Below are 22,958 nucleotides of genomic sequence, written 5' to 3'. Positions count from 1 at the left end.
CCATGGGTGATTGAAAACCAGGAAGTCATTCCCTACATGAAAGGAAGAGAACTGCCTTGACCCAGATCTCTATTCCATGAACTAGGACTGGAGAAATTCTACTCACCAGCATCGAGATCCGTTCCATGAATAAGCTGCCTGTAACATGCACAATTTATGGAGTTTTAGAGATTTGGTAGTCTAATTGTGTCCTAAGACTCCAGGACAAGTGATATACCCCATGATTGGTCCTGAATCAACAAATGAAACAGCACAGAGGGAGATAAACACAAAGTACTCCAAAGATTTATTTCTTCACAAGCAAGCTCATGCAAATGACTCTTGGAAGCCATGCTAATGGTCTGTCAAACACATACACGTGCACGCACACACACAGATATGAAAAAATACTCTCATTTAGTTCATTCAGGAGATGATATAAAATAAGAGTTGTACGAAAGTAGATGCACATGATTAAAAAAAAGGATTCTAAAACTAAGTATTTTTTAATAACAGAAGAAATAGAATGTATAAAATAATAATGTTGCCAGGCGTGGGTAGCATACACCTGTAATCCAACGGCTTGGGAGCCTGATTTGATGGCAAGTTCAAATTCAGCCTCAGCAATAGCAAGGCACTAAGCAACTCAGTGAGACCTTGTCTCTAAATAAAATACAAAATAGGGCTGGAGATGTGGCTCAGTGGTTGAGTGCCCTAGAGTTCAGTTGGTACTAGGGTACCAAAATAATAATAATAATGTCTCAGATAATAACGGAAATGGGAAAAAAATAGTTAGTAATCATCTGTCTAGATAAAATAAAAACTTAAAACTATGAAAGCAAAACAAATGCTCAATAAGTAGGTTAAAATAAACTAGTTAGGATTAAAAAGAGAAGTCAGAACTAGGTCAGAAGAATCTGTGTCTTCGCGGACAGCTATAGGTTTCTCAGCCTTACCATGGATAGTTATAAAGACTTGGAGAGAGATCAGATGTACAACCTCAAGAAGATAAATGTGCAATGGCTTCCTTGAGTTGGAAGGACCTCAGACTTCTGAAGAGATGGCAGTCCTGGACAGCACCACCCCCATAGGCAGACAAGGGAGTCAGCAAACCAGATTGTTCTTCTGGAGCAGGGGAGCTGTGATATAAAAAATATGGATTTTCTATTACTAAACTAGTTGTGGTTTTTATGAAACAGTAGGACTCTAATGTTCTCTTGCACTTATATTCAATTATTCTCATAATATCTACCAATTTCTCATGCCTTGCTGTGCTACAATGCCAACTTTTGAGTGATCTCTCTTTCATAGACTGTATGTGGAAAAACAATGCTGTTATATCATTCTTTTTAACCTTTCACTACAGTAATAAGGGATTTAAGAACTTTAAATAATTTAAAACAGAATGAGCACATCTGAATAAGTGTTATCACCAATAGGCATAAAGTGTTTTATTGTTATTTCTCTCTTCCTCACACCCATAATTTCTATACACAAATATCAATATATGTTTACCTATATGTATATATGTTTACATAAATGGGGAAACTGCATATATTGGACTGCTTTGAATAATTTCTTTTTCAAATACTGAAACAGTCTTGCACACTTGGATAAATCCAACTTGGTTATAATGCATTATTTTTGTATGTATTAGTAAGGTCTACTTTCCGGTGTTTTGTGAAGATTTTTATATCCATGTTCATCAAATAAATTGATTTATAATTTTTCTTTTTATACTAATTTTACTTTTTGTAGTTGGTAATGCTTTAGATTTTGCAAAGTTATTAATCAGTAATTCTATTTATTCAATAGATTTGGGCTTGCTCAGATTAGCTATTTCTCCTCGTTTTACTTTGATAGCATGTTTCTATAAGAACCTGGTCCATTTATCTAAGTCATCCAAATAGTGTGTGCAGAGTTGTTCATAATGTTCCTGTACTATATTTTTTCAGTGTCCATGGTATTAGTAGTGATAATCCTTTCATTTCTGATATTTACAATTTCATTCTCTCTCTCTCGTTTTCCTGGCTAATGATTTATCACTTTTATTGTGTTTTTAAAGAACCATGTTTTGGGGGAGTTTTGCTGATTTGATCTATTTATTTCCTGTTTTCAATCCCATTGATTTTGGCTCTAATTTTAATAATTTTTTGAACAGGTAAAATGCAATAAAAACAATACCTATATATATGATATGTATATACATATGTGTAGGTATGTATATATCTATCTATGTAGATATATAGATATAAATTTTTGCCAAAATAATCAATAGGTAAAAAGCCTTAGAATTCCATTAAAATCTGTTGCACAATAGGAAATGAGAAGTCTTTCATTTTCATAAGTTAGACATGTATAAGTCAATCTCCAATGTGCTTACCATGCATTTAAACTCTCTATATGTAGTAGAATGTTCCTCAAGTGGCTAATTTTTCTAAAATTATCCGGCAAATTACTGTTTGTAATCATTATAAAGTTCCATAATGTTTACTCTATTTTTTCTGTAAGAAATCTTTCTATTCTACTTTGAAATTTTGATATTCAATTGCATTAAGATTTGTCATTAACCTTGGAGTATTTATTTTTGTGGTTAAATACATATATGATTTCTCTCTTAGTGATGTGACATGACTGGCAGCTGATCAATTTCTATTCACAGAGTCCGTGGGGATGATGATAGTTCCATCTGCACCGTTACTAAGACCCTAAATCTTCACACTCAAAGTTCCAAAATTATGTCACAGATGTCTTTATCTCATTACAAGGTTACTGGGGGATTGTTTCATCCGGTACTTTGATATTGTGTGTACCTTAACAAGCAATCTGGCATAAGCCTTCTGTTTATGGTGCTAGGAAACATAGCGCTGTTATACATCATGGGTACTGTTAATTATGTTGCTGTGCTAGGCATCATTAAGCCTCAAAATGCTCAAAGGCATGTCAGGAGGATTTGTTTTTTACTTAAGCTAAACTGCTTTTAAGACTCAGATTTAAATAAACAATGATTGGGACAATTGAGGATAATACAATATATTACAGCCTGCCCAGCTTTGGTTGGCAATTCAGGTTGCTGATCAAATATAACACTTTCTCACCAGGAAAAATTTCCTCTCCATTGATTAGCTGCCAGTGTTTTTCTTAGTTAAACACTCATGCATTTGATATTAATTTATTCCATGTAAAACTTTTAGGAAACACATAGACATAAAAAAATGACATAACAAGACACAAGACGTAAGAAACACATAAGAGACAATCTTTGAAACAAATCTTTATGACTTTGGTTTCAAATTATGTTAAACTTTAATTATAATACAAAAAGACTAAAATAATTGCAAATCTAATTGCTGAATATTTACACTGTGTACCTTTACTTAAATACCAGTGAAATGAAAGGAGATGAACTTCCTATTGAAGGATGCTTATTGGAAAGGTATGTGTAAATTGAACTTGAATGGAAAGAAAAATGAAAGAATCATCAAATGTAAGACATTTTTAAAAGGAAAAATGTATAACTGAAACCATAAGTGAAACACATTTGACAATGAATGAGGGAAATCCTCATGTTCCATATAATTATTAAAAAAATTATGAGCCCCATCCAACCCAGACATAACAGTAGATCGATATCAGTTCTCTTACGGGTAAACTGTTTAATTTCAGGCAAAATATGCAATTATATAAAATTTTGCTTTCTTCATTTTAACACCTAATTTTCTTGATAGATACAGAAACATTTTCTTACACAAGGCATTGGAAGAGAAAACATTCCATACACAAGAGCTTTTTTTGTAATTTAACAAGAGAAAGGAAAGTGAGAAAAAAAAATATATACCACAATATAGGGCAACAGTCAATTCTGCAATTTCAGAATTAGACTAGGTGTTTCAACCTTGGGCAACTTGTATAACTTATTTTAACCCCAGTTTCCTCATAGACTCCAAAGAACAATAATTTTCTCTACTTCTCTGTGTCATTAAAAAACCCAAGTAAATCTGGATAAAGTAGTGCATGCTTGTAATCCCAGCGGCTTAGGAGACTGAGGTAGGAGGTTCACAAGTTCAAAGCCAGAATCAGGAAAAGCGAGGTGCTGAGCAACTCAGTGAAACTCTGACTCTAAATAAAATAAAATATAGGGTTGGGAATGTGGCTCAGTGGTCAAGTGCCCCTAAGTTCCATCCCCAATACAAAAAGAAAAAAAAATCAAGTACAGAATTATATAAAGCATTTAGTAAAGTCTCTGGATATAACTACATAGTTCAGTGATAGTCATCATGATCACATTGAGTTGTAATAATGACTAAATATTACAGAAAACATAACCTAAGCAAAGCCCAAGACTATTAGTAAATTGATTTCATGGTTACTGAATGAGGCAATTAAATTTTATTGAATTCTGGGAAGTGCATTTGAATTTTTTGTTGTTATATAAGCAAAGATACATTTTCACTTTAAAGAAAATACATCTGTAATTGTTATATATTTATATTTAAGAATGAAACTAAGCTAATTCAGTGAGTATGAAGGAATAGTAATGATTTGTGAATATTCATTGCAATGCTACCTTGATTTTTGTCAGTGTTACTGATTATAGTCAATATGAATTTCAGATGAGGATTTGGAAACAAAAATAAACTGATTTTCCATTTTTATAGAAATAGTATGGTAGCGGTTAATAGAGAGGTCTGGAAAAGAACAGGCTCTGTCTCTTACTTTATGGGAATATTTCATGGTGTCTTTTGTCAAGTACAGAGCTAGTAATATACCACTTTCAAGGGTTATTGTCAGAATCTACAAATGAGTCGATATATGTACAATTCAACTATAAAGGTTTTTTCTCCTCAACTCCCCCAAATTCATATTGAAATTCTAGTACCAATGTGGAGAAATTAGGAGGCAGAGTCTCAGAAAAGTTATTAGGTCATGAGGGCAAAGACCTCACAAATAGCACTAGGGCTCTTGTAAGAGACATCACAGAGACTCCTGGCCCCTCTCTGTGAACCGCTACAGTGAGAAGACTGTGTCCATGAGGAAGCACTCCTCACCAGATAGCAAAGGTGATTGTGCCTGAGTCTTGGACATTCCAGCTTCCAGACCTGTGAGAAATTATTTCCTGTGGTTTAAACCACACAGTTTGGGGTATTTTGTTATAGCAGCCTTAAAAGACGTGTAGAACATTCCTGCACATTAAGAACCATGATTTTGATTATTTATCATAAAATCCTTCCAGAACTTAATCTCTTCTGTTTTGTCCTCATGCAGCTGATTGGGGGAGACAGAGGGGACAATGTACTCATCCATAATTCTGGCAGTTAGTAGGTCCTGGATAAAGCTGAATCATGTTAGATCTCCACATAGCATCCTAATCTTCTAGTACACCAGAATAACAAAAACCCCGTCTATATTAACAACCAAGTATAGTTTAACAACCTTGTCAACAACATATTATTGGTTACATTTTTTGCTCAATTTCTGTTAATACTTTATATAACTACACAACTTAACATTTAAGTAACATGGAGTAGTCCAAAATAATAGTTTTGTACATAAATTATTAAAAATATGCCCTAAGACCAACCAAAGATATGTAAAGATTATTCTACTTTTCTTATGTATTTTTGGCATCAGACTTAGAATCTATTCTTCTGACAGTGGTCAGATACAGCTTGTTCATTCTGAATGTCATTAAAGATGTGTAAATATATCTGTGGGAATTTAAATGTTCCCTTATAAGGAAACAATGATGAAACATTGAGGGTATTTTAGGGTCAATAACACTTGAACCATTTAGTCACATCGAAATCTATATTGAGCATGTGCTAAGTGCCAGTTAACACACTAGGTGTCAAAGAATCACAAAGAAGGTATTAAAACTAAATATAGATGGGGTAGCTAGAAGATTGTGGTCCTTTAGCTGAATCTTTAGTGACAAATCAGGCATTGAGGACACAGGAAACATTTTGTGCAAATATATAGGTCCTAGACCATCTGTATTCATTTCCTCCAAACATGTGGCATCTGAGATTACTTAATGACATTTCAGAATACAAGGATCATAAATTTATAATAAAGTTTTAAAGTCATACAGCTTTCAAGCAATCATTAAAAATGATGGCCTTATAAAATAAAGTGGGTTATATTATAACCTGTTCTCCAAGTCTGTAGCCATGATGGATTAAATTCTACTCTAGTTGATATTTTTTTTCTTTTACTTTCTCTTTCCTTAAACATTAAAAAAATTCTAACATAACTGTATGATTTATAGAATAATAAAAAAAATTTCTATCTATGTAATATACTTTTGTGAACTTGTGCGAGTTTCCAGAAATGAGGGAGACTCCTAATTGGAAAAGCCCCAAAATCAACAACAAAGCCATCTGTGTCTCCAGGGGAAGGTGTCATATGCCATGCTCAAAAGGGCCTGTTATTTTCTTGTCTCAGGGAGTTTCAAAATTTGTAAATTTACTCCATCCAATACTTCCATGTTATCCTGTGATCTCAAAATTCCCAGTCTCCTCTGCAGTACTCCACGGGGGGCAGGTACAACAGGCTTCACTGGAATGGCTGCTCCTTTGACCCCATGACAGACCTGGTCATACAGCTCAAATATAAATACTTACTGCAGAGATGAGCTCACACAGTGAGTTCAATAAGTGGTTATGCTATTATAAGTACCAAGGAAAAAGGGAGAAGGATAGAAAAATCTTTGGGTAAAAAAGGGTTTGACTTGCTTTTGAACTTCACAGAAATCCTGAAAAAATGAATAAATAGGGAAATATTTTCTGTTTATAACTTCATTAAGTGTATGCCATCCTATATCCACTTTATTATTCATTCATTTATCAATATACCATTTATTTGATAAATATGTACTATGGATATGAATGGTACTAAATACACAGATAGCTGTTCTTGTGATATAATAGTTAATATAATCTATAAAGCATCAATAACTTACTGAGATTTCTAAAAGAAGTTTGAAAATGAGGATATAAATTATCAAACACTTTGGTGAAATTATGAAGTTGAAAGAATCACTTTGAAAATGGGTTCAGAATTATTATATAAAAAACCTAGTAGAATGTAATTGCCTCACATAATAGTAAAATGATAACTTCATTAATTTTAATGATTGAATAGATGATTAGGATATTTGTGGAATGAAATATATTTTTCTAATGTTTAATTAGAAAACAAAAATTGAATTTATGCTGTCAGATTTGTAATTCATAAGTATAATATTGAGGATGAAATTTAAAGTATTAACTGTGTATATGCTAAATCTGCTTTATATAATCTCAAGATAAAAATGACTGTGAATTCTATACATGACTATTCTCATCTTGATATACACAAAAAAAGGTAATTTTGCATTGCTAGGTATTTAAAAGGGGCAAAGCAATATCTGTAGAAACAAAATTACTTAAATTCAAGACAACATCAGAATAATTATATAGAACATCTAGTCACTTATATTACTCTATCATTTTCAGAGAATATTATTAGAGAATACATGTCATTACATGAAAATAGACTGTAATATATACTGGTAGTTTGGATAAGAATGATAAAATAGCTATTAGTATCTACATGAAAATTCCTGACTTCTAAATTTTAAATAACAAGAAATTGTAAAATATGGTGTGATAGGTTTACATTCTAAAATCTTGCGTCTCACATTCTTCATATTTTAATCATTATTTTTCTGTGGGACTTAGATCAGCAAAAAAGAGGTATTATTGATAATTGTAGACAGAATGCCTCTTGCTTTTTGAATGTGTATTAAAGTTAATAAATAAATATTGACATTATTAGTATAATAAATTATTATTAATTAAAGTCCACTATTAAAACAGTTTCTTAGACTTTACCTAATATATTTTTTGATGTTGTTCCAGGATTCCTTCCAGGATACTATATTTCATTTAATTGTTAATTTTTAGCTTCTTTTGGCTGTAATAGCTTTCCTTGTTTTTGATGACTATAGCATTTTTTGAGGGGTATTGTTAAGAATCTATGGAGTAGCCTTCAACAGGCCTTTGTATGATGTTTTCTCTCTTGCTTAGGCTGAACTCCTGTCGTTTTTAAAGGAAGATCTCAGGGGTAAGGGCCAGCTGTGTCACATCCTGGCACATGTATGCACCACCAACATGATTTAGGATGGTTCATGCTGGTGCCTGCATGAGGCAGGGTTTGCTGGGTTTCTCCAAGTTTGCTCCTTCTGCCTTTGCTTGCTTAACAGAAGGAAGTCCCTACATGTAACTCCCACTTAAAGAGTGCAAAGTTGCATGTTCCCTTCATGAAGGCAGAATACTTATATAGATACTTTAGAATTCTTCTGCATGGGTGATTTATCTTTTCTTCCTTCATTTGTTAATTTATACAACTTTTGTTTATATATTAGTAGATAATCAGAGAGAGTTCCTTTATTAAGTACTGTGAAACCAGAGCAAATTCTGCCTCATTAATTTCGCGGCTCAAATTATTGTTGCTTTGGCTATTGGGGGTTGTTTCAGTTGCCTGGCTCCTATGCCCCTTTAACCAGTCTGTCAGGGTGTGTGTGGGTGTGGGGAAGGGACATATGTCGAACACTGCCTTACTTCTGGTGAATACAAAATTCTTGTGTATTTTCGGTCTCAGTCAGGAAGCTATGTTTTCTTTTATTGGAGAATGATATTATAAACCAAGATCTGAGTGGTAGATATGCTCACTACTAAGAGCATGTGACTGCATACTTTGATTCTTTTTAATTATATTGTGATTCCCAGCTCTGTGTTTATGGCCATGCTCTGAAAAAGGAACTGAGAGTGAAACTAGAAATACTATCTGGGCACTCCTTTATCTATTTTCTCTACCACTTCACTAATCTCATTTATGAGATAAATGGCATGTGTAGAGTTGTCTTGTGTTGTGGAAAGAGAAGTGAATCAAAACTTGCATTGTGTTGATTTGGGGATTTTAGAGCTTGAGAGTAAAAAAGGGAACAGATGCTTTTCTACTAGCAGATATAAGGGAAAGGAAACCTGCACTAAATCAAGACAATTGTTGAAATGAAAATGGAAATTGGAGAAAAGTGGTTAGAAATGTCTAAATGATTATTGATATTAAAATATAAGGTGAGCTTTAGTTATACTATAATTACTTATGATAGATAAGTATTTCACATATATTATCAATTTATACATCTAGAACAACCTTCATTGAGTACTATTAATATTACTCCCAAGTGTTCTATGTTGGTGATTTCTACAAAATTATTTTATTTTTAGTGGTGGAATCATAGACACTTGCATTTTAGATGTTGGGATCACACCCATAAAATGACCATTGTTTCAAAATACTTACACAATATATTAAAAATAAGCACAAAGTTTCAAGGGATTATTTCTCTTAAAAGTATCCCCCATCCTTTAATATCAACCTGTATGCATTATTAGGGTCACAAATTAATAAATGATTATATCTTTGTTACTTGAAATTATGATGGTTTACCAGAATCACTAGAAGTTTTGAGATTCAGCCTCCTAGCATCTGCACATGATTAGATGTTAGTGAGTTGAACTTCAGCAAGTGTAAAGGCAGTACTCTTGGGAAGGGCAGAATGGTGGGAATGAATCCTTAAATCATTTCTCTAGTAACTGCGAGATCACTCATGAAGTTCCTGGACTTATTTGCATTATGATACATCAAGTAAACATCATTTAATGATCATGGAATGCATATCCACTTTACAGTTAGTAATGTATTATGTTAGATGTCACTTTTCTTGGTTCATCAAGTCTACATTGGAGGAAAAATATTACTTGGCCTAAAATTGCAATATAACATTGTTATGGTTTAGATATGAGGTATCCCCCAAATGTTCATGAGACAATGTAACAGTATTCAGAGGTAAACTGATAACATGCGAGCTGGGATCTAATCAGTGGTTTAATCCATTTGATGGATTAATAATTTGAATGGATTGCTGTGTGTTAACTGTAGGCAGATGGGTGGGGTGTGGCTGGAGGAAGTAGGTCATAGGGCCTGCACTTGGGAATTCTACTTTGTCCCTGTCTCTGCTTCCTGTCTGTCAGGAGCTGAGCAGGCTTCCTGGGCCTCGCCCTTCCACCATGATGTTCTGCCTCCCTGTTGGAACAGAACCTCTGAAACCATGAACTCAAAATGAAGTTTTCCTTTTCCTTCTCTAAGTTGTTTTTGTCCAGTATTTGGGTAACAGCAACAAAAAGCTGACTGACACAAGCACCTAAGCTCTCTAAACATAATCTCAAAATAACAAAATGATGAGTGAGAATAATATTTACTTCAAGAATTTGTAATTGAAAATCTCTAATCTATTAATTTTGCATAAAATATTGCTAAGTATAAGAATTGTCTAGAACCCATCAGGTGCATTTTGATTTTTTTTGGCAGACTAGATCAGTGTTTTCAAACTCTGTTTTGGTGGAATTTCTGAATATTATTAACTCCAGTGATCCTGATAGTTCTAAAATATGCTTCAAGGGCTCTGCCACTTTCATCAGTGTTCAGGCGCTGCCACCCTAGGATTTGTTACTTTTGGCTATGACAAGGGGACATTTAGTAACAAAAACAGGCATTAAGAGACTATTCATTATGCTGACATAAAAATAAGGGAATGTGTGTCATCAAATAGCTTTTGTCATTCACATTAATCTTCATGTTCCAAGTTAAAAATGATTCTATCAACAAATACATTATTAAGTTGCCATACTAATGTGGTAAATTGAGGGAGAGATGTAGAGAGAATTAAACTGGTAAAATCTTGTTTATTTCCTTTTCTTCAGTGTTCTTTCTCTCTCTCTCTCTCTCTCTCTCTCTCTCTCTCTCTCTCTCTCTCTCTCTCTCTCTCTCTCTCTCTCTCTCTCTCATTCTTAATGTGTATGCTGAAGATGGAACCCAGAGCCTCATACACGGTAAGCACATTCTCTGTTACTGAGACACACACTCAGCCCAAGATATGGTTTCAAATCCATGAAAGAAAGCCCATGATGCTGGCCAAGAAGGTCTTAAAACTCTCCTGAAAACAAATAAGCTTTAAACAGACTTCTTCTTGACTTGAGGCCCCTGAATTCCTTAGATTTCAGAAAACTGATAATTATAAATTCCTTCTCTAAAACTTTGACATATGAATATTTTAACAATTGCTTCCAAGCTTTAGAGCCTAAGGATATATTCTAGGACCTGGGAGCCATCTCTTTGAAATATAAATATCAATGAAAATAATGCTCTTTCTCCCAGTTTTGTGGGAGCACAGGAGCCTAATACTGGGTGAAAACTGTTCAAGTTGTAAAACTACCTGCATCATGCTGATATGCATACAAGAAGTTTTGCTGTTTCCCTTTGGGTCTAGCCCATTAACAAGCAGAGAGCACCTAAACTCCCCATCACTTCAGCTCTTAAAAATTGCTCTCTTTCTCAAGAATCAGCAAACAATTAAGTTAATCATAGTATTATGAGATTCCAAGGAATAAACAAGATTTGTTAAGTAGCCAAAATAACTTCTATTGTTGTCAGGAATTTTCTTTAAATATCAGAAATCCCTGAGATATAATAATAAAAACGTGACACCACATCAAAGATACTTTACCTTTAGTCTCTGTTGAAATTTTTGAATAGTATGGCAACAAAAGAGAGAGAGAGAGAGAGAGAGAGAGAGAGAGAGAGAGAGAGAGAGAGAGGCATTTTCACATAGGAGCATGCAAAATTATTTTGCCACCAATGTTTTTTTTTCCTGTTCTAGTCTAATAGCATTCAAATTTTTGTATACAATATTTTCCCAACACTAATAAGAATATATCACACATATGAAACATTATGAAAGGCAAATACTTCAAACTTAAATACAGATGAGCAAATTTTAGAAAAGTACCAGACTTAAAAATTATTTAATTTATTTCCTTTGGTAATATATGAGGTCACAGTATAAATAACATAAGAATGGTCAAAACTGTTGATTAATGGCATATTTATGGATAAAATCTGAAATCCATATTGTAATCCAATTCTATTTTTATATATTCCTAATGTAGTACACTTTAAACTGTTAACAAATTCTGTTTTGAGATCAGTATATTTTGCTCAGTTTTATGTATTTTATTCTTGTAGAGATAAGGGGAAGTTATACAAAAGGTGTGCTCCATATTGCTGATAGCATGGATTATTATTGATGGTATCATGGAAGTCTCTGATATAAATATAAATAAATTTACATTGTTTACACATTTCATTTCAAATAATATACTCATTTTAGGAGTAGTAAGAATTATTAGAAAGTGAATCTGACTCAGATGTAATAATGAAAATGTAGCATACATATATGACTGTATTTTTATCCATGTATGTACAATTTTTCCAGACTTATGTTACATCATACACACACACACACACACACACACACACATATATATATATATATATATATATATATATATATATATATATATATATATATTTCAGAATATATTTGCTCAAAGGAGTCACAGATATGAATAATTTCAAACAAGAAATTTCCTATATAATAATCAAACTCCTACTTTATTTCTTTAAAAATTAAATTTTATCAAAATTTTAAAAATATAATTTATTACTTATTACTTTTTTACATGTTTTTCTTCTTTGAGAAGGTTTGGGGTTGAGGAAAGTACCTTGATTAAATGTCTGTTATGGTTTTCATATGAGGTTTCCCCAAAGAGCTTCTGTATTAATTCAGGAGGTGAAATGATCAGATTATGAGAGCCAGAAATCTAATTGGTGGATTAATCCAACTGAAGGTTTAATAAATTGAATGAACTATTTTGTGGTAACAGTGAGCACTTGGGGTGTTGCTGAAGAAGTAGCTTTGGGGGGCTGTGCCCTTGGATTATATCTTGTTCTCCTGGCTCCTCCCTGTCTCTGCTTCCCAGCTACTCTGAGTGGATCAACTTCCCCCTCCGAACCCTTTCAACCTGATGTTCTGCCTCACCTCAGGACTGGAGCAGGGGAGTCCATTGACCTTGAACTGAACCTCTGAAACCAGGAGCCTAAAATAAAACTTTTCTCCGCTAAGTTGTTCTTGTTGGGTACTTTCATAACTGTGATGGGAAACTGACTAACACACTGTGTTTACTTTTTAGATTCCTTCTTTTGTGCTGTGTTTCATTTGATCTCTATTTGGAAAAAAAAAAAAGACAATAATTCCCTAGAGGTCCCAGATGAAAACAGGTCACAGGATTCCTTGCTTCTCTCTCAACCAGCTGTCACATAGTAGTCCATTCTGAATGGGCCCTTTGTGTCAAGCATCATGGAGGTGGAGCAAACTTGAGAGCACATATTCTGCTAACAAAAAAGTCGCACACGGAAGACAGCCAGAGACGGTGACCACAAGCACTGTGGCGAGGTGGAGGATGAGCCCATGAAAACAGGATCTTCGACTTGTGCATGGAGAACCAGGAGGTTTTCAAAGAGTAAAGAAGAGGGATGAGTGTTTCGAAGAGTAGAAATCTGTGAATACAAACAATTTGCACATATTGGTCCATGTGATTTTAACATTTATGTAACATAGAGTTCTTTGAAGCAATTTTGTTATTGCAAAAAATGTATTTTAAATATTATAGAACTTTATGCTGTTAGAGTGTAGGTATTATGACCGTGGGAATGTACAGGGAAACGTTCCTTTGGTGAGCAAACTCAGGAGTTGAGGGGGCGGGGTTACCAGGTGCTCTGTTTTCCACTTTTGGAAGGCCCAGCAGTCTCTCCTTGAAGCTAGTAAGATAATCCTACAGGTGCAGAATCTAGTTGCTGTGGAAGAGTTCTCTGTGATCAGCCTGGACTTTGAACTCAGTTATCTAGCACCTGGGATTAAAGGATACTAAATAATAATGTAGTCAAGGCACTGACAAACTAATTTAACTTTTGATATAAATAAACGAGGCTGCTTGGAGGAGCAGCCACTTCTTTTCCTGCCTCTGCATCTTGTCTCTGTGTTTCCTTTAATTTTCATTACATTAGAGTTTACATCTTTTATCCAAAAGTAACTTCAAATTAGACTTAATTGTTCTTCATTTACCTATGTATCTAAGTAGTTAATTATCTCAAAGAAAAAGGATGGTTGTTAAAATCATGTAGAACAATATGTGTGACTGTGTTCTTATTTATTAGTTTCTACTCCTTTAAATACCTGTTCCTCTTATCTATCTAGGTACCTATCTAATGATCTATCTTTCCTCTTCTATCCATTATCCATCATCTCTCTGCTCTTGCCACCTTGCCTAGCTCTCTATTTTTTCAACTGTGCAACTTTCCATCTGAACATTTCTTCTTCTCTGCCCACTATTTTTGCATGACAAATAAATAACAACCATATTGTAATATCAAAGAAGTCACTCAGTGGAAGACTTCTGTGATTATTACATGGTGCTGGAGAGTAGTTTTGAAATTTAAAATAGAAAACCATTTCAAAGAGGTGAAATTTGGCAAAGAGGAGGAAGATGATTATTTCTGGCCATCTTAAGAATTGCAACAGACTTGCAACTAAAGTTGACTATTTATAGTCCATTTTATTTGAAACCTTAGAATTACAAGAGTTAGAAAAAAAGTCTAAGGATCAGATAAAAACAAATAAAATATTCAAATTAGTCTCTTGATGAACACAAGCTTTTATATATAAGATAAAATATTATGGGAAAACATAATTTCTCTATCCAAAGAGTTGTAGAAAAATAAAAATTTATAGGTGTTAATGAAATTTGGCATTTTATGATGGTGTCCAAGTACAGAAAACAGTTTCTATTTTTAAAAATAAATTTTATTATTTCTCCCATAAATTTCTTAACAATCCATTATAAGGATTTAGGGTCACCCTTCTGTTTTATATACACAGACTGACTAGGCTAATTGGACTTTAATCCCATAAGGGAGATATATGTATACACACACAGATATAGATAGATATAGATATAATGTGTGACTAGATTTTATGACTTATTATTCCTTTTTAAAATTTATTTACTTATTTACTTACTTACTTATTGTACTGGGGATTGAATCCAGTGGCATTTAACCACTAAGGCATATCCTGAGCCCTTTCCATTTTTAATTTTGATTAGGGTTTCTCTATGTTACATAGGGCCTCACTAAATTGCTGGTGTTAGCTTTGAAATCATGATTATAAATGTGAGCCACTTAAAAGTTTATTTTGAGACAAACTCTCATTAAGTTGCTCAGGCTGTCCTCAAAACTGTCATCCCCTTCCCTCACATTTCTTAATAGTTTGAATAACGTGCATGCACCACTACATCCGGCTCTTTTTTATTACTTAGAAGTGTTTTTAGAAAGATAGAAATTTAGAGATTGCGTCCACTAAAAAATTTATTTAGTGCTTGCCTGTATCTCTCTCTTTCTTATCAGAATATACATGTTGCATGTTATATAAAGAGTTTATGTTCAATATTAAGCTGTTTTGATTTTTAAACCTGATTCCAAGTTTTTGCTCTGCAGAAGATATGGAGAGTAGAGAGAGATTAAGGCTCACTTAGACAGTGGAAAGCAATAGAACTAAGTTTGACAAAGACATTACCTTTTTATTTAGAACTTCTTATATAGTCATCTTTAAACTCTTACCTAGATTTTCTTCACAGAAATGGTGTGATTTCTCAATGGCAGTGAACTACTTTATTTTTCATTTTTATCCTTATATTTCCAGTATCTAGAACAAAAGTTGGCACATGCAATATTTTAAAAATCTTGGGGAAAATATACAAAATTCTCCAGACAATTGGGTCACAGGTTTATTGCTCTACTCAGATGGAATAATGGGACAAAAGCAATGGTTGGCCAATAATATTTTCTGGATGTCTGTGTATGTGACAAGTGGATGACATATTATATGTAATACATATTAATATGCTTACAATTAATTTAGAGCTTATGCCTGATAAAAAAATAATGAGAAACTCAAATAGATATTGCTTTGAGATATTTCCCTCTGGACTCATTTTCAACCTACCAGAAGGATATAAATCTAGTTTCAGTATATTTGCATATTTGTAAAAGGAAGATCTGTGAGTTGATAGATTAGTATGAAATTTGCTCTATTGACATTTTATAAGTTCATGCTAAAAGGTGGTGAATGCATTTGGGAAAAAAGAAAAGTCCTCCTAGACAATTTGCAGCTGAACACATTTAAATATAATATGATCCAATGATAGAGAACATCTTCTATGACTTTTGTCTTTGTTTTCTCTGCACATCACAAAGAGGCCTGCAGGAAGTTGAATGAATTAGTAGTGATTGTAATGAACTTCAAGAATATTTGAAGATTCTTGGGAAACAAAAAAAAAACATTTTAATGTCTATTCCCCTTAGTTTATAAGAATAACATTTGTTATCTATGTTTAAAATTTTAAAAATGTCCCATTCAATAAAAAATGAAAGTGTGCATTGATGCTTGAAGTAAGAGGAGCTTCTGACCTGAGAGACACATGTGGCAGCCACTGATTGGCTCTGTTTCCTACAGACTGTCAGAACAATCATAATTTAATATATGGGAACCACAGATTATAGGCCATGGAGAAAATGGGATTTCAAGTTTATGATCAAAAATGGTTACAAAAGAGAGTTGCATAGAAAAGTACCAAGGACCTTATTTTTTGACAAAACATGAATTAAAATCTTCTATATATGCCAGGTATGGTGCACATCTCTAATACTAGCGGCCCAGGAGGTGGAGGCAGGAAAGATCGCAAGTTCAAAGCCATCCTCAGCGATTCATCCATGTGCTAAGCAATTCGGTGAAACCCTGTCGCTAATAAAATACAAAATAGGGCTAGGGATTTGGCTCAGTGATCGGGTGCTCTTGAGTTCAATCCCTGGTACCCCCCCAAAATATCTTCTATATGTGTACAATTTAATATTAATGTTGGTAATACATATTTCATATTCTTTTTCTGAAATTGTTTAGACCATAAGTAGTTGTGATTTTTTTTATTTTGTACTATGTGCATATACATAATGAGTTATCTTGAGACCCAGGTTTAAATAAAACATTCATTTGTTTCATATATACTATATATGAAACTAGCATGCAATTTTATTCTGTTTTTAATGCATGCTCATTTTGATCGTGACATGTCACAGATGTCATGCATGGCATTTTCCATATGTAGCATCATGTAATTGCTAAGAAAATTTTGGAGTTTGAAGCAATTTGGATTGCAGATTATTAGATTATGACTATTATAAAAAATGTATATTCTTTTAAATTTTTTTTTTCTTTTTGTTTTGGGGTTGTTCCCCTGGTCTCAATCAGACAAATCCAACATTGGACCAATAAGCTGCATCCCTGCTCCTCAACTCTATATTCTTTTAAACACTTTTTTACTCAGGTTTCTTTTGGAAAAGGAGACCAGACTTGGGGCTATTTCTTCTATCTGTAGGATAGCTGTTCACTTATTTTACTGTCTTATCAATAATGTACTCATCAGTTGCTTTTAAGTGTCTGTCTGCACAAATCTCTGACCACCTTGTCTTTACCAACAATTTTGGGCCAAATTTTCTGTCTTTGTTCTGTTTCAGTGCTAGTGTTGTGTACTTTTATATACATGCCCTACCATTTTATGATAGACATATCATAAGAGTGATGATAAAATGGCATTACACTACTGTGTCCTTAGTTATTGAAATACTTGCTGGGCTCTTAATAAAAAATTTTCGAATGTTGAATGGATAAATTAGGGAGAAAATTCCCTATACAACTTATTCAATATTAAACAAATATAAATATTTAACTTAATCAAAGGCTCTTCATTGTGTGAGTTTATAATTTTTAATAAATAAATAAGACCAATTAATGTAATTTTAAAACAGAATAAACATATTTGATGAGATTTTTTACATAAAGATTTGTATAAGATATTCAACAAGTATGTCTCAAGAGTCTATTATTAATTATGCATGACTTTCTGTTTCTGTACTTTTAATTATTAAACTGCAAATATTTCAATGTCAATAGACTTAACTTGTGAAAATTTGAATTTGTTAACAATTAGGAGGACTAAAATAAAAGTGACAAATTTAAAAATGGTGACTATATCTTGGATGACAAAAAGAGGAGAAAAGAATGAAATTATCAAGATAATTGATATTTTACAGAAACTTTTAAGGATGTCTATAAACGTTCACAAGTGAGTTATGCATTAAATTTAGTACATTGCTATATACATATATATATATTACAGTGTATTTATACTCAATAGTAGAAAAGGTACAAGTATTTTAAAATTAAAATTCTAGGCCAATTTTTAATATTTCCTTGCATAGTTTAGTGTTGGTTTTGCTCCCCAACAATAAAATTTTTAAAAGATGTTTTTCTAGGTCCTCAGGGAATAGACCGAGAAGGGCGATAGCTGGGTCAAATGGTGGTTCCATTCCCAGCTTTCCTAGGAATCTCCATACTGCTTTCCATATTGGTCGCACCAGTTTGCAGTTCCACCAGCAATGTACAAGTGTACCCTTTTCCCCACATCCTCGCCAGCACTTATTGTTGCTTGACTTCATAATGGCTGCCAATCTTACTGGAGTGAGATGGTATCTTAGGGTGGTTTTGATTTGCATTTCTCTGACTGTGGACCTTAAAAGAGCATACTATAGGGATACTGCCACATCAATGATCATGGCAGCACAATTCACAATAGCTAGACTTTGGAATCAACCCAGATGCCCTTCAATAGATGAATGGATTAAAAAACTGTGGCATTTATACACAATGGAGTATTACGCAGCACTAAAAAATGACAAAATCATGGATTTTGCAGGGAAATGGATGGCATTAGAGCAGATTATGCTAAGTGAATCTAGCCAATCCTTAAAAAACAAATGCCAAATGTCTTCTTTGATATAAAGAGAGCAACTAAGATCAGAACAGGGAAGAAGAGCATGAGGAAAAGATTAACATTAAACAGAGACGAGTGGGGGGAGAGAAAGGGAGAGAGAAGGGAAACTATGGAAATGGAAGGAGACCCTCATTGTTACACAAAATTACATATAAGAGTTTGTGAGGGGAAAGGGGAAAAAAAAAACAAGGGAGAGAATTAAACAACAGCAGATGGGGTAGAGAGGGAAGATGAGAGGGAAGGGGAGGGGGGATAGTAGAGGATAGGAAAGGTAGCAGAATACAACAGTCACTAATATGGTATTATGTAAAAATGTGGATGTGTAACCGATGTGATTCTGCAACTTGTATTTGGGGTAAAAAATGGGAGTTCATAACCCACTTGAATCAAATGTATGGAAGATGATATGTCATGAGCTTTGTAATGTTTTGAACAACCAATTTAAAAAAATAATATTTAAAAAAAAAGATGTTTTTCTAACTATGGAGAAGAACCAATGGATAAATAACATTAATATTCTATTAAACTTTTTTACTTAGACCATTTTTTTCACTTCTGTTGTCAGTTTCTGTGAAAATTAAAAATGTTAATGACATTTTATAACCAAAATAAAATCAATCTTTATTGAGGAACAAAAGGGAAAGATTACACAGGCATAGTGGCACATGCCTGCAATCCCAACCACTTGGGAGGCTGAAGCAGGAGGATCCCAAGTTCAAAGCCAGCCTAAGGCCCTAAGCAACTCAGTGAGACCCTGTCTCTAGATAAAATATTTTTAAGAAGGGCTGGAGATGTGGCTCCCTGGTAAAGCACTGTGTGTTCAATACCTAGTACCAAAAAAAAAGAAAAAAGAAAAATATTATGGAAGTAAACTAAACTCAGAAATCATCTGGGCTGGGAAATAATGACAGTAAAACAATAATAATACAAATAAATGTATATTGATAAATACATTTTAATCGATAATTATTATTGTCATTGTTTTTTGTGATTTTTTTCCTGTTGTTCACTATAATATTACTAAAAATAAAAATTTCGCTGAAATTGGGTCCAACGTTAGTCACTCTATGTAGAGCTAAGTATTTGAAATAAATTAGCTGTTTTTATCATATTTATTCATTTATTATTTTATTTGGTAAAGACACTTTACATGAGCTCTACACTCTTAAACTTTTAGCTATCCAATAGAGTATTATTATCTATAAGAACAATATTGAATATAATGCTTCTAGAAATTATTTCTTCTTGCACAATTTAAATTTTGTACAAACTGTGGACTAACTCACCATTTCTACCCTACCTGTGTCTCTAATAATCACCTTCTATTCTTTGATTCGGTAGGTTTGAATATTTTTAGATAACTTCATATAAATTAGAGTCATGCAGTATTTTTCCTTCTATGACTGGCTTATTCTTTTTTTCATTAAAGGTTAGTACATGTTGTTACAAGTTGCAGGATTTCAAATTTTTAAAGACAGTGAGTTATATATATATATAAAACCCATGGATATTAGGTTGCTAACATATCTTGACTATGATTAACAGAGAGTCAATAAACAAGCAAGTGACAGTAAATCTTCAAGATCTTAATTTTAGATAATTTGGATAATTACCTAAGAATGGTTTTGCTTAGTGATATGGAAGTTCTAATTTTCACTTTTTCTGAAAACTCTGTACTGTCTTCCATAATAACTGCTATCTTCCATTTCCAAAATCAATGTGCCAAAATTCCAATTTCTCCATATCCTTGTCTATACTTGTTTTCTTTTGTTGTTTTGATAATAGCCTTGTCACAGGAATGATATCACAATACCATATTGTGATTTTGATTTTCAATTCTCTGGTAATTGGCAATGTTGAGCAGGTTTTCATGCACCTGCTGACTATTTGTATGTCTTCTTTTGAGAAATGTCTACCTAAGTCCTCTTTTTATTTATTTATTTATTTTTAATTTCAATTGAAAAATAAGAATTTTTGCTTTTGAGTTGTGGGAGCTCCACATGTATTTTGGAGACTAATCCTATTTAATTCTTTGAAAATATTTTCTTTCCTTCTATGGTTTGAAATTTAACTCTCTTGATTGCTTAGCAGAAGCTTTTTAGATAGATGGAGTTTCACCTGTTTAGTTTTGCTTTAGTTTTCTGTACCTTTGTGTTAGAGTCTGTAAACAAGTCAAAATAACACCTGGCATTTAGCCAGGGGAATGTTAGGGTTCGTAAACAAGTCTGGATGGTGCCTGGCAAAATGCCAGAGGGAGTGGTTTGAGAAGTAACAAAAGTGAGCCATTAAGTGTAGAGATTCCTGATTGGTTGACTGATGTATCTAGTTTATGCTAATTAGATAAGCTGTGTGGAATGTATAAATACTGCTCCTGTCCTGCAATAAACGGCTCCCTCTCCTGCTGTATCAACATACACAAGTTGTTTGTCACCCCCCCCCCCTTTATTTTGCTGCAGCTGGACTGCGGCACCTTTGATGTTACATTCAATAAATAACTACTAAAACTAATTAATCTCTTCCTCCATATTTTCTTCTAGGAATTTTGCCATTTTATAGCTTTTATTTAAGCCTTTAGTTAATTTTGAGTTGATTTTTCTTTTTGAGAAAATTAAAAAGAAACTTTATTGCTTTGCTAGCAAAGGAGAAACCCAGGGGACTTCTGTCCCAAAGGCTGTTATTCTTCGAGTTGATTTTTGATAACAGTTTAAAGAATGATCAAATCTTAATCTACTGCATATGGACATCTGTTTTCTCAATGCAGTTAATTGAAAAAAAAAAAAGATCCTTTTTCTTTTGTGTATTCTTAACACCTCTGTGAAAGATCAATTATCCATCTACATGCAGGTTTATTTCTGGACTTTATATTTTGTTGCATTGCTCAATCTGTCTCTCTTTATGCTACTGCCATAATGCTCTAATTACTGTAGTTTTGTCACATGTTTTGAAATTCAGCAACATGCTGATCTCAGTTTTGTTTATTTTTCAAGATTGTTTTGGCTATTTGTATTTTTTGAACTTCCTTACAAATTTTGGTTGGGTTTTTCCCCATTTATAAATGAAATGCTAATGGGATTTAAATAAAGATTATGCTAATTGTATTGATTTCTTAGAGTAGTGTAGAGTCTTGACAATTTTGAGTTTTTCAATCCATGAACATGGGATGCAATACTATTCTCTTATGTGATCAATTATTTTACCTCCACTAATGTTAAATGAGAAAGGCTATTGTCAAAAAGACGAAAATCAACGTCAAGGAGGATACAGAGACAAGGAAACTCATCTATTGTTGGGAACATAAATTAATAAAATCATTGTGGAAAACTATGTGGAGGTCCTCAGAAACTGAAAATAGAGCTTCTTCATATTATAAAGATCTCATGGCATGTTTACAGCAACACTGTTCACAACAAAAAAACATAAGCAATCAGCAGAGATATTAATAGATAGGTTAAAAAAATAACAACACATGATATATACACATGGGTCTTATACAGTAATAAAAATAGTAAAGTCCTATTATTTTCACAAACATGGATGGAACTGGGAGGCACTATTATAAGTAAAATAAGCCAGGCACAGAAAGGTAAATACCACATATTCTCACTCCTGGTGAAATCTAAGGAAAGTGTTTAAAGCACAGTGGTGTCCCAATCAAGGAGAATGCATCAGTGCCTCTACTATATATTAGGTACACTCCTAAAATAAACAAACAGCCAGACAAATATAGGTTTTGATTTTGGAAAATTTGTGATCTATCTGGAGCCAGAGATAATTAAAAATATAATTATTAAAAAGTAATGTGTTTTAATATAATGGGAATAAAGATCCTGGGCTAAGTTACAACATTTCATTATATGAATATAATGGATGGTAAGAATCTTACTATCCACATTAGTTTAAGCTTTTTTTATAATCTGAAATACTTCGCTCTCCAAGTTTATAGAAATTTTTCCCAATAACAAAACTTTGTTTTTGAGAATATCTTTAAATGTTCTGATTTCTTTTCTCATCTAGGCTCTTCCCAAAGGAGAGGGGAAAAAAAAGTTTGTTAAAGGCCATTTGATTGCTTTTCATTACTCAGTGATTTTC

The sequence above is a fragment of the Marmota monax genome, unplaced genomic scaffold, assembly GCF_021218885.2.
Source record: "Marmota monax isolate L192 unplaced genomic scaffold, Marmota_monax_Labrador192_F-V1.1 WCK01_AAM20220418_F8-fsc00039, whole genome shotgun sequence".
Classification (NCBI taxonomy): Eukaryota; Metazoa; Chordata; class Mammalia; order Rodentia; family Sciuridae; genus Marmota; species Marmota monax.
This window is presented reverse-complemented; position numbering follows the sequence as displayed.